We start from the raw sequence: 11,360 nt of genomic DNA, 5'->3' as shown, positions 1-11,360 counted from the left end.
TTAACAACTTCGAATTTGATGTAAATATGTTTTAACTTGGTCGAGCTCTAATTATTGTTAGCATATAGGACGACTGATCTATTGTCACAATATAACTTAAGTTGTGTTTCGATTCCTTCCACAATTTGCAGCCTAGCGACAAGGTTGTTGGTGTAAGCCCTAGAGGCCAATACATTTTGGTACTTGTATCGAATAATAAAAGGCATTCTCTTTATTATGGTTGATTAATAAAGTCCCTGGAATAGATAGTCTGTTTAATGTATCAAGTATGACTCAATCATGAGATCACATTAAACATAAGGACACTATTCTTAAAGTATCCGTAGTCGAGCTTTAGTGTGAAGTGGGATAACATTAAAGCATTAAGACTATTATGTTTGTAGACTGATGATCACATCTCATGGATCATGGATAAAGAGTTATCAAGTCTTAAACATAGGTATGAATATTAGGAGTAATATTTATACCGGATTGACCCGCTATGAGAATACTATATAGAAAGTTATGCAAGGTGTCATAAGTTATTCTCATGGTGATAATAGTGTATTCCACTCTTCGACCTGAAACCACTATGGATCCTAGATGTAGAGTCGAGTGCTTTATTGCTGATCCAACGTTGTCCGTAACTGGATAACCATAAAGACAGTTGATGGGTACTCCACAAAGCATGCTGAGGGACATGAGTGACCTAGATGGAATTTGCCCATCTTGCATAACAGGATAAATGTCTATGGGCCCAATATTGAACTGGACAAGGATGACACGGTCTATGCCTTGTGTTCAATATAGACATAAGGGCAAAAGGGTAATTATACACATAATTATTATCACAGAAGGAATTGTCAGATCACTTGACATTTTCGTGTCTTGGGTAGCAGTGATGTGTTGCTAGATACCGCTCACTGTTTATTATGTTAAATGCATGATTTAATATAATTGTCAACGTCACGAAAACCTACAGGGTCACACACAAAGGACGGATTGATGAGAGATAGAGTAACTAAGGAATATCGTAAGGTACGGTGCCCTTAAATGAATTATAGAACATCGTAAGGTACGGTGTACTTGAGTAGAATACGAAATATGGTAAGGTACCATTGGCTTAAGTGATTTTGGGCATATTATAAGATATGGGCCAAAATACACTTAAGTGGGCTTTTAGCTTGAAGCCCACACAAGTGGTTCTATAAATAGAACCCTTGTGCAGAAGCACTAATTTCGGTTGCATTCTTTTCGTTTTCACTCTCTCTTTCTCTCTCACTCAAAGCCTTCATTCGTACCAGCTAGCACTGAGATTGAAGGAACCCGTTCGTGTGGACTGAGTAGAGACGTTGTCATCGTTCAACGTTCGTGATCGCTCCGTGGATCTGCATCAAAGGTTTTGATTGTCACAAGAGATCTGCACCAAAGGTTTCAGTCGTCACAAGAGGTAAATATTCTATCACTGATCATGACCATTCGTAAGGATCTCTAAAGGAGAAAAGTTTAATTTCCGCTGCGTTTTGGACCGCAATTCTCCTTCAGTGGTATCAGAGCCACTTACGAAACCATGACTCGGATAGCTGTTTATTTTCTGTATTAATATGATTAAAAGACAGAATGAATCAATTAATTAAACGAGTAATTAAATTTGGCATCATGAGTGTACGAGTTGGATGATTGATGTTGACTATACTTCGGAATCCGACATTAGTATGGTGAAGCAGCGATACATCGATCGTCCATAGGTTACGCAATTGAGACCGATAAACTTATATATGATATAAGTAATCCTAATGCAAAATACGGTATATGTGATATACTGTTTCTGTTTCATTCATTCGAACACTAAATGATTGTTTTCCTTTGAGCGATCAATGGTCATTTGCTTCGGAATCCGACATTAGTATGGTGAAGCAATGACCTGTTGATCAATCATACTGAATCGATAATCGAGGTGTGTTTGACGGTCTGAAATTGGCGCATTAGGGTTGGTGACGGCGCAAGGGTTGTGCCGTCAAGGAGTTGTGAATTTTGGGCTTTTTGGAAGAGGTCCGTAGACTGTTTCAAAGTCCTATTAGTTTGGCCGCGTGAAGCTCGTGTGACGAGCGTAACAGGCGTAACAAACTGGATGCGCGACGGTCGTAACACGCCCATGACGGTCGTCACACTCACATTGCCTGTGACGGTCGTCACACGCCTGTGACGGTCGTCACACTCCCAGAGTCAAAATTTTGGGGTTCCTGTTTTGTGACTACGCAAGGGTTGGAACCCCCGACTAACTCTGCGTAGTGTGATCGGTCGCCGAAATTTAATTTGGTTTTAATTAATTAAAGGAATTAAAATTTAATAATAACAATGTGTTTATTATTATTGCCTTGTGGTGATCAGTTATGGCCTTAGTTGTCCTTTATTTTGTTTTGGGTTTTTAAATACGACCTGCGTGTCGTGCCTCTCCTTTTGATCTCTTAATGTAACTTCTTTTCTCATCTCAAACCCTCGTATGTAAAATGAGTTTCTTCTGGAATGTAATGTTATGAATAAAGAGAAGAAGACAATGTTATGAAGAAAGAGAAGATTTCAATATCAAAAGAGGACAATCTTGAAGATCTTGCTTGGAGAAGCTTAGAGAAGAATTCAATATTAAAGGAGGACAACCTTGAAGATCTTGCTTGGAGAAGCTTAGATCGTTGTAGGTTAGCTTAGGTTCTCTCATTGGCTTGGGAGAACAATTGCGCTAGGGGCCATAACTGTTTCATTTTGTTTGTATGTATGTTGATGCATGTGAATGTATGTTGATGCATGTGAGAGACGATTTATATGATAAACAAGCCGGTGAGATCATAACAATTGCAATTCCCTCAAACTAAAATATTAAGTTTATGCTTTCCAAGTTTTAGCACTCGTCAAGACTAGTATCGGATAATGTAGGTTTCGCCAAAGCGAGGTGCATGTTCTATATTAGTAAGGTGCGATGGGATAATTGTAATATCCAACTGCTAAAACAATGGGTCAAACTTAACTAAACAAATTATGATGATATTATATATGTTTGATTTCCAAGTTTTAGCACTCATCAAGACTAGTATCGGATAATGTAGGTTTCGCCAAAGCGAGGTGCATGTTCTATATTAGTAAGGTGCGATGGGATAATTGTAATATCCAACTGCTAAAACAATGGGTCAAACTTAACTAAACAAATTATGATGATATTATATATGTTTTCTTTCCAAGTTTTAGCACTCATCAAGACTAGTATCGGATAATGTAGGTTTCGCCAAAGCGAGGTGCATGTTCTATATTAGTAAGGTGCGATGGGATAATTGTAATATCCAACTGCCAAGACAATGGGTCAAACTTAATTATAATAATATCATATATGTTTTAGAAGCAAGAGTTGGGAATAATCCATATGATGGATTGGAATAAGGAGTTATTCACCCAACTGAAATTTTCGAGAGTTGTATGAGATACAACTGGAAGGAGTTCCTACCTAAATAACCTAGTTTTGTGTAATCCGCCTACGCGGACTTAGAACGAAGTGAAATATGGATCTCGACCCACTAGAAAATCTTCCAACGGGATTTTCCGAATCAAATGATGAGGGTCATTTGTTTTGAGTAAAATCGTGGGAGCATATTTGATTAAAGGCCTAATTAAATATGTCAATGATACTTATATTTTCTTAATCCTTATGTAGATAACCATGACAGCAAACACCTCTAACAACATCTTGCGATCAATTCTTGACAAGGAAAAATTGTCTGGGACAAATTTTCTGGATTGGCACCGAAACCCGAGGATTGTCCTCAAACATGATAAAAAGCTGTATGTCTTGGAGACACCTGTTCCTGAAGAGGAACCTCCTAGTTCTGCACCTAAGGCAGAAAGAGATGCTTATAAGAAGCATGTCGATGATGCCAATGAAACTGCTTGTCTCATGCTGGCTACCATGAACTCAGAATTGCAAAAGCAACATGAGAACATGTCAGCGTTCGATATGATCGAACACCTGAAGCTGCTCTATCAAGAGCAAGCAAGGCATGAGAGGTTTGAAGTTTCAAAAGCCCTTTTCCAAAGCAAGTTAGCTGAGGGAGCCCCTGTAGGTCCCCATGTACTCAAGATGATTGGGTATGTGGAAAACCTTGAGAGATTGGGTTTTCCCCTCGAAAAGGAACTTGCGACTGATTTGATCTTGCAATCGTTGCCAGATAGTTTCAGTCAATTTGTCCTAAATTTCAATATGATTGATATGGACAAATCTCTTCCTGAACTGCTCGTCATGTTAAGAACTGCCGAGCAGAATCTGAAGTCAAAAGGGAAGTCCATTCTGATGATCGGAAATGGAAAGAGACAGAACAAAAGGCCCACCAAGCAGGGTGATAAAGGGAAAGGCAAGGAAGTTGCCAAACCCAGACCCACCGTTGCTGCTTTGAAGCCTAGTGGAGGCATAGCAAAGGCAGGCACCTGCTTCCATTGCGGTAAGACCGGACACTGGAAGAGAAACTGCCCAAAGTACCTGGAAGATACGAAGAATGGAGTAGAGACTTCAACTTCAGGTATTTTTGTTATTAAATAAATTTCTACTTCTGCATCATGGGTATTAGATACTGGATGCGGTTCTCACATTTGTACAAATGTGCAGGGGCTGAAAAGGAGTAGAGATTTGGCAAAAGGTGAAGTTGACCTACGAGTTGGCAGTGGAGCAAAGGTTGCTACTTTAGCCGTAGGATCTTATGTATTGACTTTACCTAGTGGTTTTATAATTCAGTTAGAGAACTGTTATTATGTACCTGCAATTAGCAGGAATATTATTTCCATTTCTTGTTTGGACAAGTTTGGTTTTTTCATTTATAATAAAGAACAATTGTTGCTCAATTTATTTGAATGATATATTCTATGCTACTGCACAAATGAGCAATGGACTATATGTCCTTGATCTCAAAATGCCTATTAATAACATTAATACTAAAAGGATGAAACCTAACGAGTTAAAACCAACTAGGTAAGAATATTAAAACTCTTCGATCAGATCGAGGTGGTGAGTATTTAAGCCTAGAGTTTGATCCATCTGAAAGAGTGTGGGATCCTATCCCAACTTACTCCTCCTGGAACACCCCAATGGAATGGTGCATCTGAGAGAAGAAATCGAACCCTGTTAGACATGGTCCGATCCATGATGAGTCACGCCGATCTTCCAAACTCCTTTTGGGGACATTGACAGCAGCTTACACACTTTAACCGTGTTCCATCCAAAAAGGTTGAGAAGACACCATATGAGATATGGAGTGGTAAGAAACCACATATGTCTTACATAAAGATTTGGGGTTGCGAGGTTTATGTGAAACGAAAAATTTCAACTAAGCTTGAGCCCAAATCTAACAAATGCTTATTTGTGGGGTATCCTAAAGAAACAAGAGGGTATTACTTCTACAATCCTTCTGAGGGCAAAGTGTTTGTCGCTCGAACTGGAGTTTTCCTAGAAAATAATTTTATTTCCAAAGGAACCAGTGGGAGGAAAGTAGAGCTTGAAGAAATTCAAGAATCACAAAGCATCGACACACCTATGGAGGAATTGGAGCAGGAAACACAAGTAGTTGTGTAAGAGCAACCTGCTCAAGTAGAACAAGACCAGCGTAGGTCAGGCAGGATACGTCACCTACCTGAGATATATGGATATCTGATCAAGGTGATGTATTACTCATGGATCAAGATGAGCTTGTGACCTACTCATGGAATCTTCGTTTTGATGAAACAGTAAAACAATATGGATTCATCAAGAACAAAGATGAGCCTTGTGTCTACAAGAAGGTTAGTGGGAGCATGATCGTATTCCTGGTATTATATGTAGATGACATATTACTTATTGGAAACGATATCCCTACCCTGCAACAAGCAAAGACTTGGGTGGGGAAATGCTTATCTATGAAGGACCTAGGTGAAACAGCCTATATATTAGGAATCAGAATCTATAGAGATAGATCATAAAATGCTTGGCCTAAGTCAGAGTACATAGACAAGGTGCTGAGACGCTTTAATATGAATGATTCCAATGGTTATGTGTTTTGCTGAAATGGTGGCGCTGTGAGCTTGAAAAGTTCAAAGCAAGATACAGTTGCTGATTCTACAACCGAGGCCGAGTAAATTGCTGCCTCAAATGCAGAAAAGGGAGTTGTTTGGATCAAAAAGTTCATTAGTGAACTTGGCATAGTCCCTAGCATTGTGGATCCCATTGGTCTCTATTATGATAACAATGGTGCTATCGCACAAGCCAAGGAGCCTAGATCTCACCAACGATCCAAACACATACTTGGGCGTTATCATCTCATTCGAGAGATAATAGATAGAGGAGATGTGAAAATATGTAAAGTACCTACACTTGACAATATAGTTGACCCACTGACAAAGCCTCTTGCGCAGCAGAAGCATGATGGCCATACTAGATCAATGGGCATACGGGGTATGCCTGATTGGCTCTAGTGCTAGTGGGAGATTGTTGGTGTAAGCCCTAGAGGCCAATACATTTTGGTACTTGTATCGAATAATAAAAGGCATTCTCTTTATTATGGTTGATTAATAAAGTCCCTGGAATAGATAGTCTGTTTAATGTATCAAGTATGACTCAATCATGAGATCACATTAAACATAAGGACATTATTCTTAAAGTATCCGTAGTCGAGCTTTAGTGTGAAGTGGGATAACATTAAAGCATTAAGACTATTATGTTTGTAGACTGATGATCACATCTCATGGATCATGGATAAAGAGTTATCAAGTCTTAAACATAGGTATGAATATTAGGAGTAATATTTATACCGGATTGACCCGCTATGAGAATACTATATAGAAAGTTTTGCAAGGTGTTATAAGTTATTCTCATGGTGATAATAGTGTATTCCACTCTTCGACCTGAAACCACTATGGATCCTAGATGTAGAGTCGAGTGCTTTATTGTTGATCCAACGTTGTCCGTAACTGGATAACCATAAAGACAATTGATGGGTACTCCACAAAGCATGCTGAGGGACATGAGTGACCTAGATGGAATTTGCCCATCCTGCATAACAGGATAAATGTCTATGGGCCCAATATTGAACTGGACAAGGATGACACGGTCTATGCCTTGTGTTCAATATAGACATAAGGGCAAAAGGGTAATTATACACATAATTATTATCACAGAAGGAATTGTCAGATCACTTGACATTTTCGTGTCTTGGGTAGCAGTGATGTGTTGCTAGATACCGCTCACTGTTTATTATGTTAAATGCATGATTTAATATAATTGTCAACGTCACGAAAACCTACAGGGTCACACACAAAGGACGGATTGATGAGAGATAGAGTAACTAAGGAATATCGTAAGGTACGGTGCCCTTAAATGAATTATAGAACATCGTAAGGTACGGTGTACTTGAGTAGAATACGAAATATGGTAAGGTACCATGGGCTTAAGTGATTTTGGGCATATTATAAGATATGGGCCAAAATACACTTAAGTGGGCTTTTAGCTTGAAGCCCACACAAGTGGTTCTATAAATAGAACCCTTGTGCAGAAGCATTAATTGCGGTTGCATTCTTTTCGTTTTCACTCTCTCTTTCTCTCTCACTCAAAGCCTTCATTCGTACCAGCTAGCACTGAGATTGAAGGAACCCGTTCGTGTGGACTGAGTAGAGACGTTGTCATCGTTCAACGTTCGTGATCGCTCCGTGGATCTGCATCAAAGGTTTTGATTGTCACAAGAGATCTGCACCAAAGGTTTCAGTCGTCACAAGAGGTAAATATTCTATCACTGATCATGACCATTCGTAAGGATCTCTAAAGGAGAAAATTTTAATTTCCGCTGCATTTTGGACTGCAATTCTCCTTCAAAGGTTCCTCAACCAAATACCATGGTTAGATACCTAAAAAAGTGCTATAAATTGTGCTTCCATGGTGGATGAAGCATCAAGAGTTTGCTTGATATTGCGCCAAGAAACTGCACCATCAGCCAACATATAGATATAATTTGAAGTGGATCTTTTACTATCTTGACATCTAGCAAAATCAAATTCAGAATATCTAGTGATTTCCAATTGGTCTGACCTCCTATATGTGAGCATATATTCTTTTGTTCTCTTTAAATACCTCATAACCCTTTTGGTTGCTTTCCAATGATCCATTTCTAGATTCCTCAAATATTTGCCTGACATCCCAACTATGAATGCAATGTTCAGACGCATACACACTATGGCATACATCACACTCCATACAACTAACACATAAGGAATCTTTTACATATCTTGAATTTCTAAGTTTCCTTTTAGGCACTAGATGAGAGTAAAATTGTCTCCCTTAGCCATTGGAGTATATCATAGTTTACATTCCTCCATGCCAAACCTTTTAAGTAGCTTTTCGATATATCTCCTTTGTGATAATCCTAGAATACCTCGAGACCGGACTTGATGTATCTGAATTCATAATACAAAGGTGGTGTCACCAAGATCTTTCATTTCTAATTTTCTTGATACAAATTTCTTGGTTTCGTGCATCATGCCTATATCATTTGTAGCAAACAATATGTCATCAATATAAAAGACCAGGAAAATGTACTTACTCCCACTGAATTTATGATACACACAATCCTCTGAAGGAGAATAGCGATCCAAAATGCAGCGGAATTTAAAAATTTCTCCTTTAGTGATCCTTACGAATGGGCATGATCAGTGATAAAATCGTTACCTCTTGTGGCGATAGAAACCTTTGATGCAGATCTACAGAGTGATCACGAACGTTGAAAGGTGACAACGTCTCTATTCAATCCACACGAACGAATTCCTTCAATCTCAGTGCTAGCTGTTACAAATGAAGGCTTTGAGTGTGTGTGTGTGTGTGTGTGTGTGAGAGAGAGAGAGAGAGAGAGAGAGAGAGAGAGAGAGAGAGAGAGAGAAACGAAATTTCAACTGCACAAATGCTTCTACACAAGGGTTCTATTTATAGAACCACTTGTGTGGGCTGCAAGCTAAAAAGCTCACTTAAGTGTATGTGGCCCATATCTTATGATATGTCAAAATCACTTAAGCGCGTGGTACCTTACCATATTTTGTATTCTACTTAAGTACATTGTACCTTACGATGTTCTACAATTCACTTAAGTGCACGGTACCTTACGGTGTTCCTTAGTTACTCTATCTCTCATCAATCCGTCCTTTTGTGTGTGACCCTGTAGGTTTTCGCGACATTAGCAATTATATTAAATCACGTATTTAACATAATAAATAGTCAGCGTTATCTAGGAATACATCACTGCTACCCAAGACACGAAAATGTCATGTGATCTGACAAATCCTTTTGTGATAATACTTATGTGTATAATTACCCTTTTACCCCTATGTCTATATTGAACACAAGGCATAGACCGTGTCATCCTTGTCCAGTTCAATATTGGGCCCGTAGACATTTATCTTGTTACGCAGGATGGACAAATTCCATCTAGGTCACTCATGTCCCTTAGCATGCTTCGTGGAGTACCCATCAATTGTCTTTATGGTCATCCAGTTACGGACAAAGTTTGATCAACAATAAGGCACTCGACTCTACATCTAGGATCCGTAGTGGTTTCAGGTCGAAGGGTGGTATACACCACTATCACCATGAGAATAACTTATGACACTTTGCATAACATTCTATATAGTATTCTCATAACGGGTCAATCTAGTATAAATATTACTCTTAATATTCATACCTATGTTTAAGACTTGATAACTCATTATCCATGATCCATGAGACGTGATCATCAGTCTATATACATAATAGTCTTAATGCTTTAATGTTATCCCATTTTACAACAAAGCTCGACTACGGATACTTTAAGAATAATGTCCTTATGTTTAATGGGATCTCATGATTAAGTCACACTTGATACATTAAACGGACTAGCTATTCTAGGGACTTTATTAAACAAACATAATAAAGAAAAAGCCTTTTATTATTAATAAATAATTAGATACAAGTACCAAAAGTATTGGCCTCTAGGGCTTACACCAACATCCTCTACAACATTCACCTTAAAACCAAATGAGATAATTACTTCATGAAACTTGTGGTACCACTGACGAGATGCATGCTTTATTCCATAAGTGGATATTGTCAATTTGAAAACCATATTCTTTGAGTCTCCAGACACAAAGTTTTCTAGTTGCACCATATAAATTGTTTCGTCAATGTTACCATTGAAAATTCCATCTTGACATCCATTTGATGAAGTTCCAAATCATAATGTGCAATAAGATCTATGATTTTTCTAAAAGAGTCTTTCGATGAAACCGAATAGAAAGTCTCTTTAAAGTCAATCCCCTTCCTTTTGGGTATAAATCTTAGCCACAAGACAAGCCTTATACCTTTTCACATTACCGTTAGAATCTCACTTGCTCTTAAAAATCCATTTGCAACCAATAGGTTTCACACCTCCTAGTAATGAGACAAGTTCTCAAAACTTATTGTCTTGCATGGACTTATAATCCTCCTTCACTGCTTCAATCCACTTTTTCAAGTTGGAATCCTGCATGACTTGATGGAAATTGATTGAGTCATCTTACGCCATACCATCATGAATTACCAAATCATCCGAAATAACATTTCTCATTTCTCTAGCAGATCTCCGCAAATGTGTTGGTTATTGTAACACTTATTATTGAGGATCTTGTGTTTTTTCTTCATGAATTACCTAATCATATTAAGTAGGAGGAAATTCAACAATGTCTTGTGGAGGTTCGATACTTGTTTGACCAAAAGCAGATGTATAAATTGGTTTTGGAATTATTACCGATTCTTCCTCAGAGACAGAGTCTCTAACTTTACTCTTCCCCCAAAACTCAACCCTCAAAGAATGTGGTTGTTTCCGTCTCAAAAATAGAGTTTGATTTGGGATCATAAAATTTGTAGCCCCTAGATCTTTCATAATAACCAATAAAGTAGTTACTCACTGTTCGGGAGTTCAATTTCTTTTCAGTTGGCCTATAAGACCTTGCCTTAACTTGACATCCCCATACGTGAAAATGTTTAAAACTAGGCTTTCTCCCAATCCAAAGCTCACAAGGTGTTTTGTAAGTTGCCTTGGTTGATGCTCTATTTAGAATGTAAGTTGCAGTCTTTAATGTCTCTCCCCATATTGACTCCAACAAGGTAGAATGACAAATCATACTTTTTACCATATTCTTAAGAGTCTGTTTTCGTATTTAAGCTACACCATTCATGCTAAGTGACCATGTCATAGTGTACTATGGGACAATTCCACATTCCAATAGCTATTTGGAAAAAAGCATAAGATGATGTTCACATGAAGTGTCATATCTACGTAATATTCACCACCATGGTCAGATTTGACACTCTTAATTCTTTT

This window comes from Lathyrus oleraceus, chromosome 6 (genome assembly GCF_024323335.1).
Source record: "Lathyrus oleraceus cultivar Zhongwan6 chromosome 6, CAAS_Psat_ZW6_1.0, whole genome shotgun sequence".
Classification (NCBI taxonomy): domain Eukaryota; kingdom Viridiplantae; phylum Streptophyta; class Magnoliopsida; order Fabales; family Fabaceae; genus Lathyrus; species Lathyrus oleraceus.
This window is presented reverse-complemented; position numbering follows the sequence as displayed.